At 36.4% G+C, this 21,208-nt stretch overlaps 1 long non-coding RNA gene across 3 annotated transcripts in view; it reads right to left on the bottom strand.

The window, feature by feature from the left end:
• The window catches only part of LOC141741906 (uncharacterized), a 259,266-nt gene that overhangs the window by 77,702 nt on the left and 160,356 nt on the right, over window positions 1–21,208 (bottom strand). For all 3 annotated transcript variants that reach the window (XR_012586518.1, XR_012586517.1, XR_012586516.1), the window contains one exon: window positions 5,362–5,427. This is a non-coding gene — a long non-coding RNA (uncharacterized LOC141741906). The remainder of the gene's footprint in view (window positions 1–5,361; window positions 5,428–21,208) is intronic.

Here is a 21,208-nt window from a genome sequence, read left to right as displayed (position 1 = left end):
GGATTTACAATTTTAAAATAGTCAAATAAATTCCACATACAAAACATGATCTAGGCTCCAATACTACATTACTGAAACAATAGCATTACAATTCGTTATGCAGTATGCTTCCACTTTGTTCCTACAATCACCTAGGAGACATATAAGCCCTTTAATAAACAGGGTATTCTAAAACTTCTTCAGATTGATACGTAACAATTTTAACTACAGATAACAGCTCTGTGACTAAATATCTTGTTCAGTGTGGGGAAATTTTGATGAGAACAAATAAAAATGAACAAAGCTAATTCCAGTCATGCTGAAAAAAACACATTTTCCCAACTAATTGTCTAAATAACGGTTTGCATTTCTTCAGTATGTTCTTTTCCTAAATCCCCTGGAAGATTTCCAACAAGCCAGAAGACTAAAGCACCATGCTGGTGAGCCCTATGTGAATCACATCTGTGTCGCTGTTTTCAGCCTCCTAGGCTTGAACATATTGAAACAGTCAATGCCTGGCAGTAAAGCAAATAGGCTATTTTCCTTAAAGAAAGAAAAATCTATTACTCTTGTGCTGGATTCTCAAATCCTAATATTTACCCTTGTCTAAATAATGCATAATTGAGCTCTAACATAAACCAACTCCAGATTTCCCTCAAAACCATTGTTTCCTTTCTTAAAATAGAAGTGGAAAGCAAATGAAAATCATCCTTTCATTCCTGCATTAATTGATAAAAGATTAGAGCTCAGTCCTTGAAGTCAAGAGAAAGACATAGGAAGGATAGCAGGAAAGGGGGAGGGGGATTACCACTTGTCTGCTAAGTGTCGGAATTTACACAGACATCTGTATCTGAGAGAGCTGCCTGGGATCCCTTTACAGTCAATGGAAAGAAATGAGCATTTCTAGACGATAATTTCTCTGATGTATCTTAAACATCTTCCTTTTGGATGGGATAAACCTATGCATCCCAAATGTAATTACAACACGAGCTTCAGCTAAAGCCCAAGGTCATCCACACTAATTTTAGTGAGGCTCTGAGTCTGCATTTTTTCCCTCTTAAGTGAATTTTTGAGATTTAAAACAGCTTTTTCAAGCAGCAATTTAAAAAATACACACCACAACATCAAAAGCAGGAAGGTGTGGATTTGTGACACACAAAAAAAGTAAATTCCTCATTCACTAAATTCCTCTAAAAATACAAGAGTATATTTCAGTCCATATAATTAAGAAGTCCTGTTTTTATTCCTCTTCATTAATATTGACAGTGCTTTTAGTTTTGCAGGTATCATGGGAAACAGAAGAAAAAAAAAATCACCTTCAGAGGTAAGATCAATTAATAATAACATTTAACTGGTTTTATGGAAAGAAAACACAAATGACAGTTCCAGTAGTTCCTGTAGAGCCCCATCTAGCTGGAGTGAAATACGATGTCTCCAGTTTCAAGAAAGCAATATTTATTGGTTAGAGACAGCTACTTTTGAAATGCTCTTGGATTTTCTATGTTTTTTCATGAGATTTTTTTGTATCATAAAAGTGAATTTTATTTTGCTGTAAATGCTGCTTTTTGAAATTCAAAATAGATTTTTAAAACAATCTAGTAGATCTAGTGGAAAATGAAGTGTTTAAAACTAAGACTCCCGTAATACTCCATTAGAATTGAAGTACAGCATCTTACTGCTGGATGATGTTCCCTGTACCTAATTAGTCTGCCTCATTTATAAAGCAGCAACTCCACTGACGAACAAAAGTCAGCGTAAAGAAGAAACTAGATGACCTGACTACTTATCTCCAGACTTATTTGAGTGTCTCTTTTGTCCTTTTATAGACTAGCAAGGAAGTGCTAGGAGTACAGGCTACAAAAGGTGCTAACAGACAAAAAGATATAGATGAGGAGGAGATGGAAGGCAGGATGCTGACCATCTTTGTTGATCAATGAAAGAGGAAAACCAGATACATTTTATAGTCCAGAAACCCCATCAGAAAAAAAAAGTTACAGCAGTCATAGTTACAGAAATGGAATATGATCTGGAAAAATAGATGCTTTCTCCATCATCTATATTCTGTATTTTCAAAAATAAGTCTTTAAACCCTTCTCTTTAATTTGCTGACATTACCATTAAAGGTTTACTGTTTGTCACAATTACATTCCAGAAGTAACTTCAAGACGACTTTCATGTGAAAAGCAAATGAGACATGAATATGTCCACGATCTCTTCACATAAAAATTTATTAAATAGCAAAGTTAGTTCAAGTAATAATGATACTGCCAGTTGGGACTTGTTGGGGGATCCCTGAAATTGATGTTTTAATTATGTTATGAATATACTGTCTTGACATTACTGTCATTGTGTCTACTGCAGAAAACTCAGCAAGCCTATACAAGCAGCTCAGATTAGTTTGTCTAAGGAACCAGCAAAATAAGAGCAACTTTTATTCAACATAGTGTTCAAATTATTTGCCTGCACCAATCTTTCCTACATAGTTAAATATACAACTTCTTAGAATATGCTTATTAGTAGAAATGCACGTTGTTTAGGCAAAACTAACTTTCTGACAAATGTTCCATTTTTAGTCTTAGTGTATTTCATGTTGTTGTTTAAAACCATTTTTAAAGTTTCAAATAGGTGAAGGAAAAATACATTATACCATGTATTTTGCCTGCTCAGATCTCTATGGCTTCTTGTAACTATAGAGGAAGGTTTCTAATAGAATCATAGAATTGTCAGGGTTGGAAAGGACCTTAAAGATCATCTATAGTTCCAACCCCCCTGCCATGGGCAGGGACACCTCCCACTAGATCAGGCTGCTCAGAGCCCCGCCCAGCCTGGCCTTAAAAACTTCCAGGGATGGGGCTTCCACCACCTCTCTGGGCAACCTGTTCCAGTGTCTTACCAATACTTGATTGCACTGTCCAGAGAGGTGGCTGGCAAACAGCAAACAGTGACTGAATCCCCATCTGCTTTTGAACAATCGAAGTTCAAGGATTAAAGTTAAAGGATCATGCTTAGGCTGAGGTGAAGACCATCCAACACGATATTTACTTTTAAAAACTTCCCTATCTTCTTCATGGTACTTTAGGTCTAGTTTATAGTAGTGGCTATGAAAATCATTAACAATGACCATTAATTTTATCAAGACAAAAACCAGTCAGCATTGCAAAGAGAAGCCTTTTGCAGACAGCCTTGGACAGATACTGATTTTTACTGCCAGGATAACAATGTTTTCTGCAACAGTCATATAGATATTTTACTGAGCATAAAGCTGGATTTGACAACGATATGGTTAATATAAACTTTATCAGTCAGCCTTACCCCAAGTATTTAAGTCTGTTGTATTTGATTGTCTGCTGTATTGATTTTCTAGACGTACCACATTCGAGGTGTACTCTGCTAACAGCCTAGCAATGATTCCTTGCTTTGGGAACAAGAATGAAACATTTGCAGATGCTATTTTATGTCCTGGCTCAATTAACAAGGAAGGCTTGTGAGAAGCAGTTTTTATGCAGTCCTGATAAATTGCTTGACTAAGCAGACTTTTGTATGGGCTGCAGATGTTTACCTGACTCATAAATTCATGAAATCTGACAGAGATGACTTTGAGGTCTCCATGTATATACCTGATGTATGCAAATACAATTAATATATTAAATATAAGCCATGCTGGGGCAGTAATTACTAAATTGCTTTATGTTTCCAGAGATAATGCCAGTAACATTTATGTGACTCCCTCAGATTACATTTTTCTAACTACTCTATACTGTTACATTCTTTTCTTTAAAAAGGCAAAGCTTCAGTAGTTTCCTTAACTCCTTCTTGTGATTGCAAGAGTTATGATTGTATAATCAGAGAACAGTAACAGTATCAAAAAGGAAATTCTTTTTTTCTTACTGAGGGACAGTAAACTTCTGTTTACAGTAGTATGTTGACTTATTTAAGGAGTCGAGATGACTCACCAAAACAGTAACCAATTATATTCTCTCAGATAGGAACAGAAGTCTTCACTGAAACAGAACTAAACAAAAAAATAAGCACTACTAGTAGCAAGTTTAGGATAGTAGTCATCTATAAGAGATCTCTACGTTCACTGTTTGCATCTGTTAAAATCTATAGACCAGTTTTATGTCACAGCTGCTCAATCCTCTATTTCCTTCTCTTCTCTCCCTGTTTTACTATTCACCAGCATTTCACCATGACCACTTGCTTCTGTCAAGACACTGTTTCTTCCAGGACCGACTCTAATGAAAATACCCTCCTGATAAATTCTCAGGCGTACAACTTTGTTACTCCTACCAGCAGTATATGGAAACTGCCTGATGGGCCCTAATATCCAGACTTCCCTTCAACAGTCCATTGCAGTACTTTTCTATATCCCCCTCTGTGTACACTTCAGGAGCTAGCCCCCTAAGCATGCTTCAGCCTCTTCTCCTGCTATGCCATAGAATTGGCATTAATTGTACTACAGTAACAGCATTGCAACCTCTCTCTAGTTCCTCTAGTCCCCATGCCAGGTTTAGGGAACTAAAAGTAGCCATGCCACTGCACTGGAAACACAACTGGTAGGAACTGAGAGGTTGCAAAGGGCTCCTTGAGGCCCTGGCACCATTTGGCACTTTCCATTGGCACAAGCCAATTTTAGCAAATTCAGGGCAACAAAGCGTATTTATGAGCCAGTACTGGCCTGAACCAGAACTGAAGCCACCAGCGCTAATGAATAAATTTCAGATTTAATGGTGAGTATCACATGATCAGTATTAATAACTATACAGATAGAGAATATATGCAAAATAAAGCATCACGAGTGATCAAATAGACATTCAAAACCAAAAACTAATTAGCTAGTCAAAGACAGGATGTTATTTGTTTAGCCCTAATTCAAGTAACTGCAATTCTTTTCTTTATTAATAGTCTGTATTTTGACAGTATGATGACATTCCATTTCACGGCATGAAGAAGAACAGAAGAGAATGCTTCAGGAGTATCCAGAATTAGAACTGAAGGAGCTATGAGAAATGAGTAAGATATATCTTTAACAGAGTTTATACATAAAATCATCAGTGCTCAACTTTTGTGCTAGTTATAATATTATCTAACATTGTTTCAGAAATCTATACAAATTATATTTATCTGAATGTTTAGTTTGTGAGATCCTTGAGAAATATTTGCTGATAGCTCTGATACGTTTCCTTTATGAAACTAGTTTTATAGGCAACCAGCACTGTTTGCTGTTTGTGCACTCTTCAGCTTAATAATTCCTTGGGTATAGGTGTTCACCATGGAGCAGACACACACACAAGCAAACAACAGCACCACAAAGTGTCAAAGATAAAAGCAACCTTCTTACCACAAGAATTTTTGCAATCTACTATGGATTTGTTCGCCTACCTTGACAAAACCAGGCTTTCTTTTATGGAAAATCTGTGATTCCAAGACAAACAGCAACACTGATAACTAGAAGGTAGAACAAGAGAAAAAGAAAAATCACTGATGGTAATAAACAAAGCAACAAAGCAATGCATGTGTGCTGTAAATAACTCCAGCACTTCTTGTAGAAAACCATTTCAGTGTCTGCTACTTGGAAAGGACGTGGACACGGTCCCTTGGTGACACTGGATCAAGCAGAAATAAGTAAGCAGTTAAGAGGGTATTTAACCTCCCAAGCGGGAAAAGTTTTACATTTTGCATGATTTTAAAGTCCGCAGTCTGATCTAACCGTTGTAACACAAGTTAATTGAAAAGATCAAATCAATAAAAAAAAAAAAAATCCACTTTAACTCCAGAATTAAGGGGAAAAAATAATGCATATTTTAATTCCTCTTATATTTTGCAAAAAAAAACTGCAGTGCAGTTTAAGAAAGCTATATTCAGCAGTGAAAAATAAAAGCTGTATCCCCTGCATCTTGTACTACTGAAGCAGTTTTTTCTCTTGTTAACTATTTCTAAGGTGAGGTTTCAATGACAAGCATCCTTAAGTCTCTGAAGGACATACATACCAAGAACAGGAAAAAAAAAATAAAAATTAATGTGGCCATGTGGCCCAAGGGGTAGGAATAATAGGATGAAACACAGCAAAGGCTGAACTTGGAAAGAAAATGCTAATAGTTAGATGTATCTGACCATGGAATAATCTTGTAAGGGAGTTTGTGAAACCCTGTCATCTAAGGTACTTTAAAATGGATTAAACACTTGGAAATTTGCTGAAAAGAACTATTCTGTATTGACACAGGGACATACAAGATAACGATGCAAGTAAATCTTGTTTATGTAGAACTTTTTTAATTCTATGAATTCTAGATTTTATTTGCTGGGGAAGTAGAGCTTCTTCTATATTTACTTGTTGCTGCATTGTTTTCCTACCACTTTCCTGCTCTCTTCAATTTCATTCTGACACGTCTCACTTCATTGACGCCATTGAACTCAAGACACCAGAGTTAGTTTTCAGAGTTAAAAAGTGCATGTACAAACTCAAGCTTAGGCTGTTTGAAAATTCATTCAGTGCAACTGAGCATGACGAGTTGCTTGTGTGTAATATTTATTTATTTCACTAAATATCCCATTCACCTTGCTTTAGCTGATTGGTGTTGTCCTGCTAGACTGCATGGATTTAAACTGAAGGAGGCTGTTGCAGGGAAAGGAATCTGTAAATTAAACTTACGACAAAGGTAAGATATATTTCTAAGAGGAGACAAGAAGGATGCTGCTTATGTGGAAATATCTGCTTTTGCCTCCAAATATTTCCTCTTCTCACCATGTCTTGCCCCAGAGACTCGTACATACCGTTACACTAAAATGCTCTAAAGAAAAACAATCACTGCTACCAGCACTGCTTGTAAACAGATAGTAATATCTCAACAAATAAAAAGCCTGTCACTATTTTGCACAAATGCCTCTTACACTATGATTACAACCAATACTATTAGTAAAATATTTCATAGCCAGAAAGAGAGAAAATTAATATCAGTATTAAATATTCTGATACTAATAACAAAATCAGCTGTAATTTAAGGAAAAGAATGTTTTTCAGAAGAAACCATGAGAAGCATGAACACATTCTTGTGGTCTGAAATTTCTTATCTTCCTTAGCCAAGGAGAAAAGAGGTTTTCCATATTTTAGCCAGACCTTCTGAGTTTTTCACTTTGGGATACATATCCTTGTTTATATTTACATAAACTACATACTTGGGCATACCCAAGCTGTATTTTACAATTCTGTAAGTTCAATTTACAGTGACCCCTTCTAAAAATACACATAAAATATGCAAATATATGCATATGCAAATTTTTATCCAAGAGAAAAAAAGAAAACCTAATTAAAAAGCAAAGTTCTGCATGACCAGATTTTAAAATAAAGTCTCGCACACAGGTGCATTCATACCATAAACCTAAATTCTTGGCACTAAACAGCACAGCCACATGTGCAAAGTGCATATTTCTATGTGGAAATGGCCGTGCACAAATTTAGAAGTAGTATTCAGGCACAGTTGTAATAGCTCTGTGTCTTTTTTAATTGCCCAATACAGGCCCCTCATGCCCAAATAGTTCTGGAAGAGACAACAGATTCACAGCTAAAGGGGAGCAGCATAAAATCACCAGGCTACTGGTTAAATCTAGCAAAGAACTGAAGTTATGTCTACTATTTAGTTAGAAAGATAAAAATCCTCAAGATGAACATGTTTATTGAAATTCAATGGTAAAAAATGGGAAGCTAGAATTCTTGTGCATGTTTTCATGTCTAATTGACTGATTCTTACCTAAGCAAGTGCAAATCATACAGAATAAAACACATGCTAGAATCTTTTTTTGCAATGTCAATGACAAAAATGGTAAAAAAATATTAGGAAAGATTTGGTTTTTTGACATGAAAGACTGAAATATTAGAGATTGAATATAAAAGGAAGAATAAAGGTATGTAGGAAGAACAAAAGCACAGAAAGATTCAGTCACTTATTTACTCAAGGTCATATAGTAGGTTAGCACCAAAGAAAACATGAAGGTACCTCTACCCTAACCAGGCTGTTGTACATCTATTTCTCTGTATTAGAAACCAGTTTTACATCCAAAAATTCCAATCCAGAAGCTATGGAGGTAAGTAAAGCTAATATGTCACATCTCTCTGGGATACATTAGCTTTGGTTCATACCTTTCTAACACTGCTAGGATGCTTCTGGTCTGGAAAGACCCTCAAGAGAGCCCCACCACTGCTTTGAGATGGCATACTGCCCCATATCTAAGCAAACATATTTATTAAAAACTGGTGTCTCATACAGCGAGAAACCTGGAGGACTGCTGTTTGGATTAGTTGTAATCACATTAAAAAGATAAGGCCCACTCAAGTACAGTGAAGCACCTCCCCTACAAAAGCCAACTGACTGATCACGAGTAGATTCTGTGAAAGGCCGTTGTTGTCCTGCCTTGAAGGGGTTACTGAGCAAGGGCCAGACTCCAGCTCATCAGAAAACCATGCTGACCCAGGACTCTGCTCAGCAAAAATTATTCATGATTGCTGTCCAGCACAGTGGAGAGTCCAGTATATTAGCAAAGGTGATGAGAAAGGAAAAGCTTACACATAGATACAGAAATCACTAATTAAAGATTGGGATTTTTAAACCACTTAACTATTTCAGAAAAAGATGTAATTTTCTGTAAGAGTGAAATGTAGTCATAATTACGAAGTTACAGCAGGTACCCCGTCTCTTCAAGAGTAAACTGAGCTGTATGAGCATCATTTAATCAGTATTTCGGGGTTGGTGTAGAACACCTGTTTCTCCTTCCAAAGCACATAATTTAATAAAACAGTATAAGAAAAACTCACAGAAAAGAACACAGTGCGTGTTACTTAATTAGAACAGGGGATTATCTGCTGCTATGATATTTGATTAAGCATCAATAAGGAAAAGCAGCTTTTTAGTGCCCAGTGATAAAGATTAATACAAATGTAAGCAACCATAAAGGAGTAAAAGTCCAGCAAAACCCTCATTGACCAATTTCAGTCAGGCAGTTTAACCCAAATGGTGCAAGGGAGCAAACAGTAAGAAAAAAAATTTCTAAGAGCTGGATTACTTCAAGATCTTTTAGCCATCCAAATTCCTATGATTTTACATATTTTATTAATATTATACTACAGAAAAGTAGGTGCTGGGCTTTAAAGAACCCAACACAAAAATCAAAGTTACTGATTTCTAGAAAAGATTTCCAGGAGCTCTCTACCATTAGACACAATAAAAATAAATAAATAAAGTGAATGAAATGATCACAACCCAGTCTTTGAAGTCCCTTGACAAACGTACAATCCAGTGAATACAATTCATTAAAACCTAATTAGAAAAAAATCAATAGCGCAATTTAGCCCAAACCAAAACTTATTGTAATGCACTGAACATTTGAAAACTCAGGTCTTTATGAACAGGGCTTAAGTGACGTTGTATATTACACCGTAGAGTGTCTCTGTACAGCAATTAGCACAGGCTGCCTGACTTGACTCAAAAAGGATATTACAATAAGTAGCTCTAGTAATACTGCATCTGTAAACACCCACTCTCAAGGATGCAATGAAAAGGGAAACAATAGTACTAACAATAGTCTATAAACCCAATTTAAAAGAAAAATCAACTACTCATACTCCAAATACATACCCTCCAGAGTTCACTATTTTTATTGCTGTTTGCAGAATTAAATAGCCACATTTTGCTTTCAGTTATATACCAGGAAATCCACTGACATCTCTGACGATAAAAACACCATATAGTCTTGCCTATAGTCACTATTTTTCAGGAAAATCAGACAGAATTGACTCAGAGTGATAGTAATTAGGTTTTCTGGAATTACTTTAAAAATTTAAATATTGTAATATTTCAAAAACATTCTAACTGTCCTAAAACGTAAGCTACCACTATAGCATTTTTAAAAAATTAAATACTATGGAATAGTATACAAAGATTATTTTCTATTACAGATTGCTCTAGAGTGCTCTGAAACCACATACTCTGGGCTCTCAGTCTCTCATAATGTTTGGGTATATAATTTTAATCCATATGTCCTTCTGTCAGACTAAAAGAACTGATGCACCTTTTGAAGCCACACGACTACCTGTATACACCAGCTTATTTGTCAATATTTTGCTCAGGCTGGTATATTCTCTGGCCAGTCGACCTTACTTCAATTAAATGTGACTGCTCCACCTACCCACAGCATAGCAGGTAACAACTACTATCTAATTTCCATGCTTTGCTTGGACTTTTTTAGTAAAACCTTTTGGAATTGTAACGCCTCAGCGCCCAGTCCATCCTGCAGATCTCCCTTCAGAAAAAAATATATGCCAGCACTCACGCAATTCAGTCCATATCTGTAGTAGCGAGTTGCTCCTGAATACAGAGAGGAAGAACACTGAGGCATTCATGAATTAAATCATTGCAAATACATGGGCAGAAATAACTTGTGGATCACCCTAGTTTGTAAAGGCCAAAAGAGTACCACTGTCTGGGATTAGACCCTGTCATCATGTGGGCCTACGTACAGCAAGTCTTCAATAGACAGTTCTGTGTCTCGGACGCGGTATTATCCTCCACTCAAAAATGTAACATTTGTTTTTGTTTTGGTAGCAGTAGATATAAATGCGAAACAAACTAATCAGAGGCTGATCCTTCAAAGAGCAGGTTTCTGTTCTCCCAATACACTTCAGTGCTGAGTTGGTTTAGGAAGCAGCACAGTGTCCACCCTCTAATTCTGTAGTGGAAGTGTAAATTCCCAAAATATACAGGATAAGAAATCTGTGTAATTGGAGAAAGGGAAGAGTTTGAATAGAAGCCTTAAAAGTTTAGAGATCCTTGACAGATGAAAATCAAACTGAAATAAGCTTACATCTAGAGATGAAAAGAAGAATGGTCTAGGACCTTAATGTAGGACTCAGGAGACATGGATTCGATTTCAAAATCTAGTTTCAATGACTCGGATGCCACAGAACACAAAACAATGCTTTAAGGTAATGCTTCTACATGGTGCAGTACACACCACAGACTGTGCAGGATACAAGGTCTATCCCACAAGCACTCCTCAGGCAATACCAGGCTTGTGTGGTGCTTCATCTGCATTCATAGGCACTCTTGAGTGGCTTAGCAACTCAGGCATAGCATTGTGTCACCACAAATGTGCTGTTCTCAATTCTCAGCATGGTCTTCACTAGGAGTATCACTGTAGTCTGCTGGCTGCGTGCCTCAAACCCCTACAACTAATGAAGATAATAAATAATAACAGTAATACTTCTTTATGTTGCAAGAATATGGTGAAAAGTAATAAATACACTCCAAATTATGACATGTTGCATAATACATGCTGAGGCCACACAACCACCAAACAAAACATAAGCTAAACAATAATTGAAATAAAGGAATCCATTTTCTTTAGCATAATCTCAGGGCCACATCAATAATTTCCATCTGCTTCACTTTGTCTTCCAACGGGTTTTTTTTGCTTTTTTAAGAATCCCAAGGTTTTCCTAAGACAACCAAAGCTACTCATCTCACACATTGTATCCTATTCTATTTTATCTGTGTCAGTGGAAGAAAACAGACCAGAAGAAGGTGGCACCATACCGGAGGTTAGGTGGAGCATGCAGAGATCTTGCATATTCTGGCACACTCATGAATTCGTTCCAGCAGAGGCTGTGCCAGCTGTCTGACATTTATGTACATTTCTATTACACTTAAGTAACCTAAGAGATGATACACACACAAAAAAAAATCCCAAATAAAATACCACCAATGCAACAAAATCTTTACATAAGCTTTTGCTAGTTTATATCATAAGCATGCTTCATTATCCAGTTAGAGATGCAAGCTTAAATAACCTCTAATAAGGAGCAATGAGGATCTAAAAATGATGCATGGTGACAATGTGTTAAAAAGGTAACAAAACATTCCTGTACTAGCCATAATTGCAATGAAAATAGCATATAAACTAATAAGATGTAACATTTGAAAGAAGGGACTTACAAGGGCAGAGACAACAAAAACACTATTAAAAGAGAGCTCAATAATGTTGCTAATACTTCACAGAAGAAGGTCAAGTCCTTCAGTAATTCCAGATAAGCACTTACCAACAGTTTTCATAGCAACATATTGGCTTTGGCAGTAGAAACAGTGTTAAGCTTTGAGTCAAAAGATATATTTCAGTGGGACTCCATGACTGCTCAAGGAAGGTGTAATAACAAGCTAAATTTTTGTTTGGTAGCAAAGTTAGAAATACTTTGTTAGAAATGCTTTGTATACACCTAGACAAAAGTGAGTTGAGAAAAATGCTGCCTCCTGCTCACGTAGTTCCATAGGCACTACGATTTCTGTCTGGATTAAACAAATATTGAGGCTGAAGGACCAATGCTGTCCATGGGCTAACATTCAACTTCATCTATGCTGGCCCAATTTCATTTGAACTATTCTCATAAGATTTTGAGTGCCCTCATCAGCTCTTCACTACCTTGGGTGCCATCTGACCTGCATACAGAAAATAGGCCTGCCTTTTTCTTTCTAATCTCGACCAACAACTTGTATCTTCTAGGCAAATGCTGAGATTCAAGAGCATTTTAGAGAGTCAGATTAGAGCTTCTGCTTAATACTTAGAAATCCTTATTCAGTACATACGAAAGCCCTTTAAATTTTCTGTAATAACAGGGAACATAAAATCAGGTTGAGGCAGCAGCAATACTGATGACAGGCTGCCCTCCATCAGACTCTCACACAAAATAGAGCATGCATTACGCTGGGCAGCAGAATGAGAAAGACACAACCTTCTCAGGTTGTCTTCAGGCACACATAAATATGCCTTTGCCCTCAGTTATGTTTGTGTAGGGCCTAAGAAGTATCAATGACATTTCACTTCCAAACAGAATGCTTATTCATTCAGACAAACTATATCGGACCTCAATACTTACACTGCAAAATTAAGCAGAGAAAACAATGGATTCAAAACTAAATGACTGAAACTAACCAGGCAGTGTTCAAAGAAAAATTAGATTTTTTGAGCCATCATATTCCTGAAATATATAAATACGGTTGTATACACTACATATTTACTATACATTTTTATACAAGTCAAATCTGAGATGCAAGTAGGGTTAAGATATGAGCACTTGAAAAACCAGGGTTTCTCTGAATGCATCCTTTGGTAAAACAATAAACTCTTCAATCTATCAGGAAGGCTCTACAAGGTCTTTAAAAGAGTTTTCAAATTTCAAGGTTACATTGCAGAGGCTGCAAAATTCTGTTTTAACAGAAACAGAATTTATTATTTTTGAACAAAACATTAATAAAAAGCCTATTTAGAGACTATTCGGTGTTCTTAAATGAGTTACTATAGAATAAAAGTTAATGGTGCAAATAGGATTTCAGCCCAGAGCATATCCTTAAAGGATGATTCAAATGATGAGCCACAAAATATAGCAGAAAAAATTGCTCATGTCACCAACGGGACCTTAATAAGAATATGCTTCTCCTGAGAAGTCTTTTAGAAGATGACACTAGCCACAAGGGACTTCAGCAGTGAACATTTTTTGACTCAGAGAACGTATCCGGATGTGCCTGCACCATTGAAACAGCCAATACCAGCTCCTCCGCATTGCTTCATTGCACTGATTAAGTTATTCAGAATATCCAGCAGCTGGCAATTGTCCAGAAGCTCTTAGGCTATATAAGTACCAGTATATATAAGTCCACAAACTTCTGCGGTACAGTCACTGAAAATTAAGAAATGGAAGTTGATGAATTCAAAGGGCAATATTGGATCCAGATCTTTAATACAAAGGTCAATTTTTTGCCCAAATGTAAATAATTTGCAAGTTTAGGATCTGTAAGCACTTTCCTTCTGCTACGACTCACCCAACTTTTTTCACTCTCCTCCCTCTTGCTTTCTTTTTATTTCTTCTCTCCCTTCATTTTCATGGGCTCACTAGCTCTGCATATTTCTTCGTGACTGGAGAACTTGTAAGAAAAGAGAAACTTACACTCCAGAGCACAGCAAAATCACAAAATTGTTCCAAGTTAGACAGCTCCCTGCTCAGCAAGTGGGATATTATGGATCACCTTCTTCAGCCCTGTTTATGCATTGTGTTTGTGCACACTGCGTATCTAAAGTACTTTCTGTATTGTGCTTTTTACACACAGCCAAAAGTGCGTGCAAAATAGTAGGCACATAATGGTATAGAGCAGCTAAAAGAAGACAGATGGGTGTCCACTCCAAGCAGCTCACTAACCCTTCCAGACACATACAGTTTGAGAGAATGATTCAAAAACAAATTAATTAAAGGAGAGACAATCACTAAGGTTTGTTGGTTTTTTTTAAAAAGGGGGGGATTCTAAAGAAGGATTTGGGAACAAACAGAAAAGAGCAGTTTAGCAACACAGAAAAGATGGTGTTTTTTTTAAAGCTAAATAAGAATAATACATGTTCTAAAGAGACATAGATTTAGAGGAAGTTGTTTTTGTTACCTTTGTATTAAATTTGTGTTAAATCTGTTTAATATCACATTACAGAGCTATGTGAAAACATTTCCTATTTCCTCCATATTTAAGCAGTGCTTAAAATGTTTTGGTTATGGTTTAAAATACCAATATACTTCGAGAGGAAAAGAAATACTGGAGAACAAAAAATATCAGAAGTAAATCATATGCCACATAGGGGAGCACAAGGAAAGAATACAGCTTATAACACTGCCAGTTAATGCAATAAGATGTAAACCACAGACATTATGATACACCATAAAGGGACTGAAATCCCAAATAGTCTTAATCACAGCTTCACAAACCTTCTCCATAGCAGTGGTGCAATATTTATATATTTCTATTGCTTTAAGATTTATTTTTTTGGTTAAAACATGAAGATGCTTTCCAATTTGACTGCAAATCAACCCAATTGAAACAAAAGAAAGTTTAATTAAACATGATTGCTTCTGTTTCCTAGACAGGTATTTTATGTGTGCCGTGGTAACTGTATGATAATCAAACCTCCTTCATCTGAGGACAAAATGTATTTTCACAAAGGTCACCTTCTGTCATGAACATATTTTAAGTTGCTATCATCTGGAGGATGACAAACATCTCACTTGAAAAAATTTTTAAGAACTGCTGTTAACTGCATTTGTCCCTTTTTCATGCAGAAAATATTTTCTATATTTATTTTAATTTGTATATAAATTTTGTTTAGTTCACTGAATTTGCTTGAATTATTCAGCTCAGTTTAAGGCAAGATCTTACCTCTGACTCTGCTGGGACTATAGTCTCACCTTATTCTGCCTTCTGAATTGGCCACAATTTGATAAATTTATTTAAACTATAAAGGTTAAGGTAAGAGGGAATAGGGCTACAGTTCAGCCAAGCACCCAAGAATTGAAATGTTTAAGTACTTAATATCATTTGGACCCAAAATGTTATTAGTTTCAAAATCTTCATAGATTAAGGGTCATTTTCTCTCTAGTAACCGAGTTACCAATTATTCTTCCGTTGCTCTGGAAATATTCCAGAAATGATTATATAGTTTTCTATTTTCTGATAGGTAGCTAGCTCGTTTCTTTCATACAGCTGTTTATTAAAAAGTTAACCTCAAACTGAAGTGCTGATAGATTCCTAAATACCTATAATTAGCTAAATTAATAATTTTAAATGTAATGATTATTTGACAACAATGCATTTACGCATTAGCTATTCCTCAAAAATTAAAACATGCGAGGAAGATTCCTCTGAAAGTATGACACAGGGAGCAGTCTATTTTTTTTTTTAATCAGCAACCAGCGTTCTGTAAGATTATTCTGCATCTAATCATTTTGCTGCCAGCAGCAAAATAAAACAGACTCCCCTGAAGTAAGTTTGTCTTGGTAAGGTTTCAAGATAACAGATTGTGACACAAACCTCCTCAGGTTCATACATTTGCACTGTTATGCCTTTTTAAATAAACATTTCTGTTAAAATGTTTATCCACTAAACATACAAAGAACAGTTTCATCACAAGCACAAACATTGGTTTTATAGAGATGAAGTGGATGACTATACATAAACGAGAATCTCACAGTCAACAATTTCTTGATGTCACAAGCAAGCCTCCAAAAACTTGTGCATAGCTGAAAGACACTGTTTTGCGTTTCTGCAAATATATCATCAAAATATATCATCAGATACTGGATATCTACCAATATTCCTAGTGAACAGTTTTGCACTTCTGAAAGAAAATAAAACAACGAGCGTGTTTATAATATTGTAGGTTTAGAATCAACTAACAAGCAACTCATTACCCATAATTCTTTATCCATTGAAACATTCTCTCCCTGAAATCAAGAAATAATATCACACGCACATGCAATATTATTTTCACACTTGTGATGACAGAAACCTGTTGTTTTCACACTTTGAAGAACCCGCCAACTGTCCAGACCCTTGAGCCAGCACTTTACTAGTCACAACTGATTCCTACTGGCAGTGATCACTAGAAAAATGAACACTGAAACAGATGTCTCCGAATGAACTGGGACACAAGCCCCGACGTTCAAATTCTCACAGAGGTCTTTAAAAACTGTGACCTGATCTATGGGTTGTTCAAGAACTGTCCAGTTCAGCCAGTCTCTGTTGCTGGGTGACGCTTGAACTGAAATGAATATCCAGGACAATTTTTACAGATTTGACTGTGTTCCTAAGCATTTACCTAACCTTCTAAGATACCAAGTCCATCTAGAATATCAGATTTATATAGCCTTTATTCCAAGATATTCTTTTCTATTTTGTAACAGGCATTCGGTTCTCCAAGTGTTTGTTTAAAGAGTCAGGTGTCAGGAATTACCCTGAGAGAATGTTTAGGGTGAAAATATGTTTCTTATCTGAGGAAAAAAAAATGAAACACTGAGCCAGCAGTGCTGATTCTAGGTGCAGAGACTACCACCAGATCACCTGAGTATTCGGAATAATGAAAGAATTGCTCAGCATTTTAACAGTGCTCGCTTCCATCACCTGCATCTCAAACGAAGGACATCATCTTTTCCCTGAAACTCCTAAGACATTTCTAGTCTCTCTCCAAGATTTGGGAAGTCCATTTCCCACTACATTCCAAGGATGATGTAGCTCTAAGCGTTCTTCACTGTCCTTGTCTTAATCCTAGTGATGCTGTTTGGGAGAACAGAGGCGCACTGTCTGGGTGTTCATAACTGGGAATCCTATTTGTTTCCTACAGATTATTTGGCTTTTTAAAAGGAAAGGAAGTGAAGTGAGAAGTCAAACCATGGGGCTTGAGCAGAGGAAACATGTGAAAGGCTCTGAAGAACATCAGGACTAGCTCTAGCCCACACTAGCCTATCCTATGAAAAAATCATGCAAGCTGGCAAACTGTTACACCAGAATTTTCACCTTCATCAAACAAAAATCAATCATTTCCTACAGTTAATATATAACCAAAATTCTAAATATACTGAAACAAATTTCAGAATACAGGGATATACACAAGTTTCTAATTTTCACCTGAAAGGTTTTTAAATTAATTCATCCATCTATCAGTTTTGATGTTTCTGTGGAAAATGGACCGACACTATCAACCTTGGGGAAAAAATCATTTAAGGACACAATGGCTTCAAAGGTAGGCTAAAAAGAAGGTTATAATAAATCATTGTCACTATTTGCACCACAGAGAAAAGCAAAATTACTAAGCGCTCTTAATTTCTCTCTAAAATACCCATGTTTGCTAAAAAAACACCTGTATGATTCAATTTTATACACATGTTAAGAAAACAGAGCCAGATACCAGAGAACTATTATTTAAACAGCCATTTATTTTCATAGGAAATCTTAAATTCCTGAAGATTTTGGGCGCTCTCTGTTTGTTCCGTTTGTAGAAGACTACAGAATCTGTCTCTGACATTTAATTAGGGGAATGCGAAAATTAATGAACAATAATTAGTTATTCTTGTTCTTTTAAAATCTTCTTTCCCCTTTGATGGTCTAAGATAAGCAAAGATATTCCTACAGCTTAAACAAAAGTCGGCCCTTATCTCCCCGTGTTCTGTAAGCACAGGCTCTACTGACCTTCATAAACCTACGCACAGTTGCAGAGGCTCACCCTAGCAGACCACAGAATATGATGATCAAGACTTTTACCATAGCACTAGGATCCAGACGATGATCTATGGCCTTGAATCAAGTACAGCAGTATTTGGCTGACAGGGAATTCATATCATCTATTTTACATAGGGCTCAGGGCATGTGAAGTTAACAGCTTTAATTTACTCTATAGGCAATGATGAGGGATTTCAGATAATAATTCAGAGCAGCTAAATTTGATCTCTAAAATTGGATAAATGCTTCTAATCCTATTTCTAGAATCCAGAACTATGGTTTATATGAGACTCGAAACACCTAAAGCAAAGATAAAGCTGGACGGTTCAGAATGGGATCCTAAGAAACATTTTGACAAAATCAGGAGATGCCCAGTGCTAAGCAATGGGAAATGCTGAGGAAAGGGAAGAAATATCGGTAATCCCAGTCTTTCTCAGCATCTAGCATGTCTATCTGTTAGGAAAAAAACAGAGTCCAGAATTCATTCTGGAAGGCGAATGAGTGTATTAGTACCAATCACCTTTCCCTACACACTGGTTATAGCCCTGCTTCTTTTCCCTAGATAAGAGCTCTCTAGATCTAGGATTGTAAGTGACTGTCATATCTAGGATCATTACTGAGCTAATTGTTGGAGATGATCTTCAGTTTGCTGAAGTTCTTAATTATTGGATGATAGGACTGAAAAGTAGGCACCAAGCAAACCCAGAAAACAAAAGGGCAAAACAAACCAGAAGAGAAAAAGGCCTTGCTATACATATTTAATGAATCAGTGAAAATATCCTGCACAAAGGCTTAGAGAGTTAAATTGAAAATGTGTGTATGATAAATGGATATAATACTGTCTATGTAATGGGTTTCCTATTTAAATTTTGTGAGGATTTAATCAGTTGGGCACAGCTGTGCAGGATGCACCATAAACTACGTTGAAAAATATGTAGACATGTACATTTATCTGCTACAAATTAAGCTCACTTAGAGGTGGTCTTAATGGACCATGTAGCAATCATTACAAGCATAAATTTTAAACTGTCTGTTTCCAGTGAATTTGCTTTGAAAAAAAATTAACGCTTATCCTTAGTGGAGCACGGTAATAAATGGAAGTACCCTTAATCTGTTAAGCACTAATAACCTAGCAATTATTCATTATGAACCCCATGCTGTATAATGTATGCCTGTTACAATTTTATTAGCGATTCTTTACTTAACCTGCAAAGGTATAATTTTTACTCCAACATACACCTTGTAATTATATGATGTTTTAAGCGATGTGCCATTAAACTTACAGAATGTCCTGTCCCCTTGGTTTATTGTAAAACATCTGTACAGTAAAGGTTTGTTAAGGACAGTAATCATTTATGACTTTCAGACTTTCTGCTTCTACAAAAGGCAGCAACACTACCTTAGAGATCAAAAAGCTATGGCTTTATTACAATGCAACACATAAACAACGTATAAATTATTGAACACGGGAAATGAATAACACTGCAATCAAAGTGAATCAGTGACCCATTTGGAGCTGACTGGAAGGTCACAGCAGTTGTATGTTCTCCTACAGAGATTGTCACTTGACGTCACTGATACGCTGTTTTGGTGTACCCATCTTGCACAATCACTGTTTTTCACAGATAAAACGGGAGACCATATCCATGCACTGAAGGGGCCTTTCTCACCCAAATACTGCAGAGTTGACCAGAACACAAATTTTCAAACCACAAAGGAGGAAATCCACGTTTTTCAGCAACTTCTACTGGCTTGCCTCTTTTCTGCCCTCCACCAGTCAGAAAGGACTTATTTGTTCTAGGAAAGCAGACGAACCCATCAAGTTTCTTGAATAAACCACAGAGGAACTTGGAAATAACAAACCATGCATTCAAGCTAGCAAGTTATTGTTGCGGACAACAGACCTGTCTCAACACCATTCTTAGAAATTTTGACCCCAAAGATTACTTCCTTTCATTATTAGTTTTCAGGAACCTTAGGTGAAGTGCATTTTCACAAAAATTATATAATGTTTTATGACTTATTCTATGGGAAGTCAAAAAAGCCATATAACTAAGGTTGTCTAATACCTTTCTTCATAAAAACTTGTTTGCTAGTTCCTTTGCCAGTTTAACTGTTCAAACCGCAGTTTTCCAACATGCTCTTCTTTGTCTTTAATGCATTTGCCAAATATTCCACCCAGCTTTAATCCAAACTGATGAGGACAGACTTTGACATTTCCTGCTATCGCCCTCTCAGAAGCAAGGAGCTGGTAGCTCTCCTGCTCTTACAACATTCTCTCAGCTGACAGTCCCGGCAAGAAAAGCAATCTGACCGAAACACAAGAGGTGGGGAACCAGAAATGGAAACACATGAAGCATATTCCTGCAAGGTGAAAGCAGGGAGTGCGTGTGTGCATGTGAAGTGTGATTATTTAAGTATGCTTCAGTCAAAATAAAAATGAGAGCAAGAAAAGAGACAGCTACGTGTGGAAACGAGACAGAGAAAACTCTTTGATTACATGAGAGGCTACTACATATGTTGTATATATAATGAATGCTTTTTTAAGTTCAGTGCTTGATTCAGAGACACTGTCACATCAAATTCCCTATATTGCTCTGAAGGATCCTTGTGCTGAAATGTCAGCTGGTCGTATCACCTAAAGGCAAAAAGAAATTGCCCTAACATTATGCATAGCAATTCCATTGCTCTGTGCTCTATAGTGCTGCATTCTAAGAATATCTGTTTCAAAGGGAAGCTCTTCAACGTGAACCGGAGGCAATTGAATTTTACCCTGAAAGTGGCTATAGGCTTTGTGGAAACATTTAGGAATATTAAATATTCACGTATTTGATTTAGTAAGATTCATGAGAGTAAAGGCATCAACTGGAATAGCTTCAATGTAAATATTTTTAACATTTACTACTACAACTTGAAGGATGGATATTCTGATAAAGAAAAATGCCAAAGAGAACAAATTCTTGGAAAACTCCCTTTTTCTTCCTGTAGTTAGTAGCTGTTTATGATTTTTCATCCCAAAGTGGCAATGTCCAGGAGTTTAACTTGCACACAATGCAATGAACCATTTTAGACCCAAAGTTTTTTTTCAAGTTCAGTTTCCTGTGCTCTGTTCCTTCTTTCTCCACAATCAATTACAGAGGAGCAGCCTGTCATTTTTT

Source organism: Larus michahellis, chromosome 4 (assembly GCF_964199755.1).
Source record: "Larus michahellis chromosome 4, bLarMic1.1, whole genome shotgun sequence".
Lineage (NCBI taxonomy): Eukaryota > Metazoa > Chordata > Aves > Charadriiformes > Laridae > Larus > Larus michahellis.
Note: the sequence above shows the minus strand (reverse complement) of the source record. Positions and strands in the feature narration are given on the sequence as shown.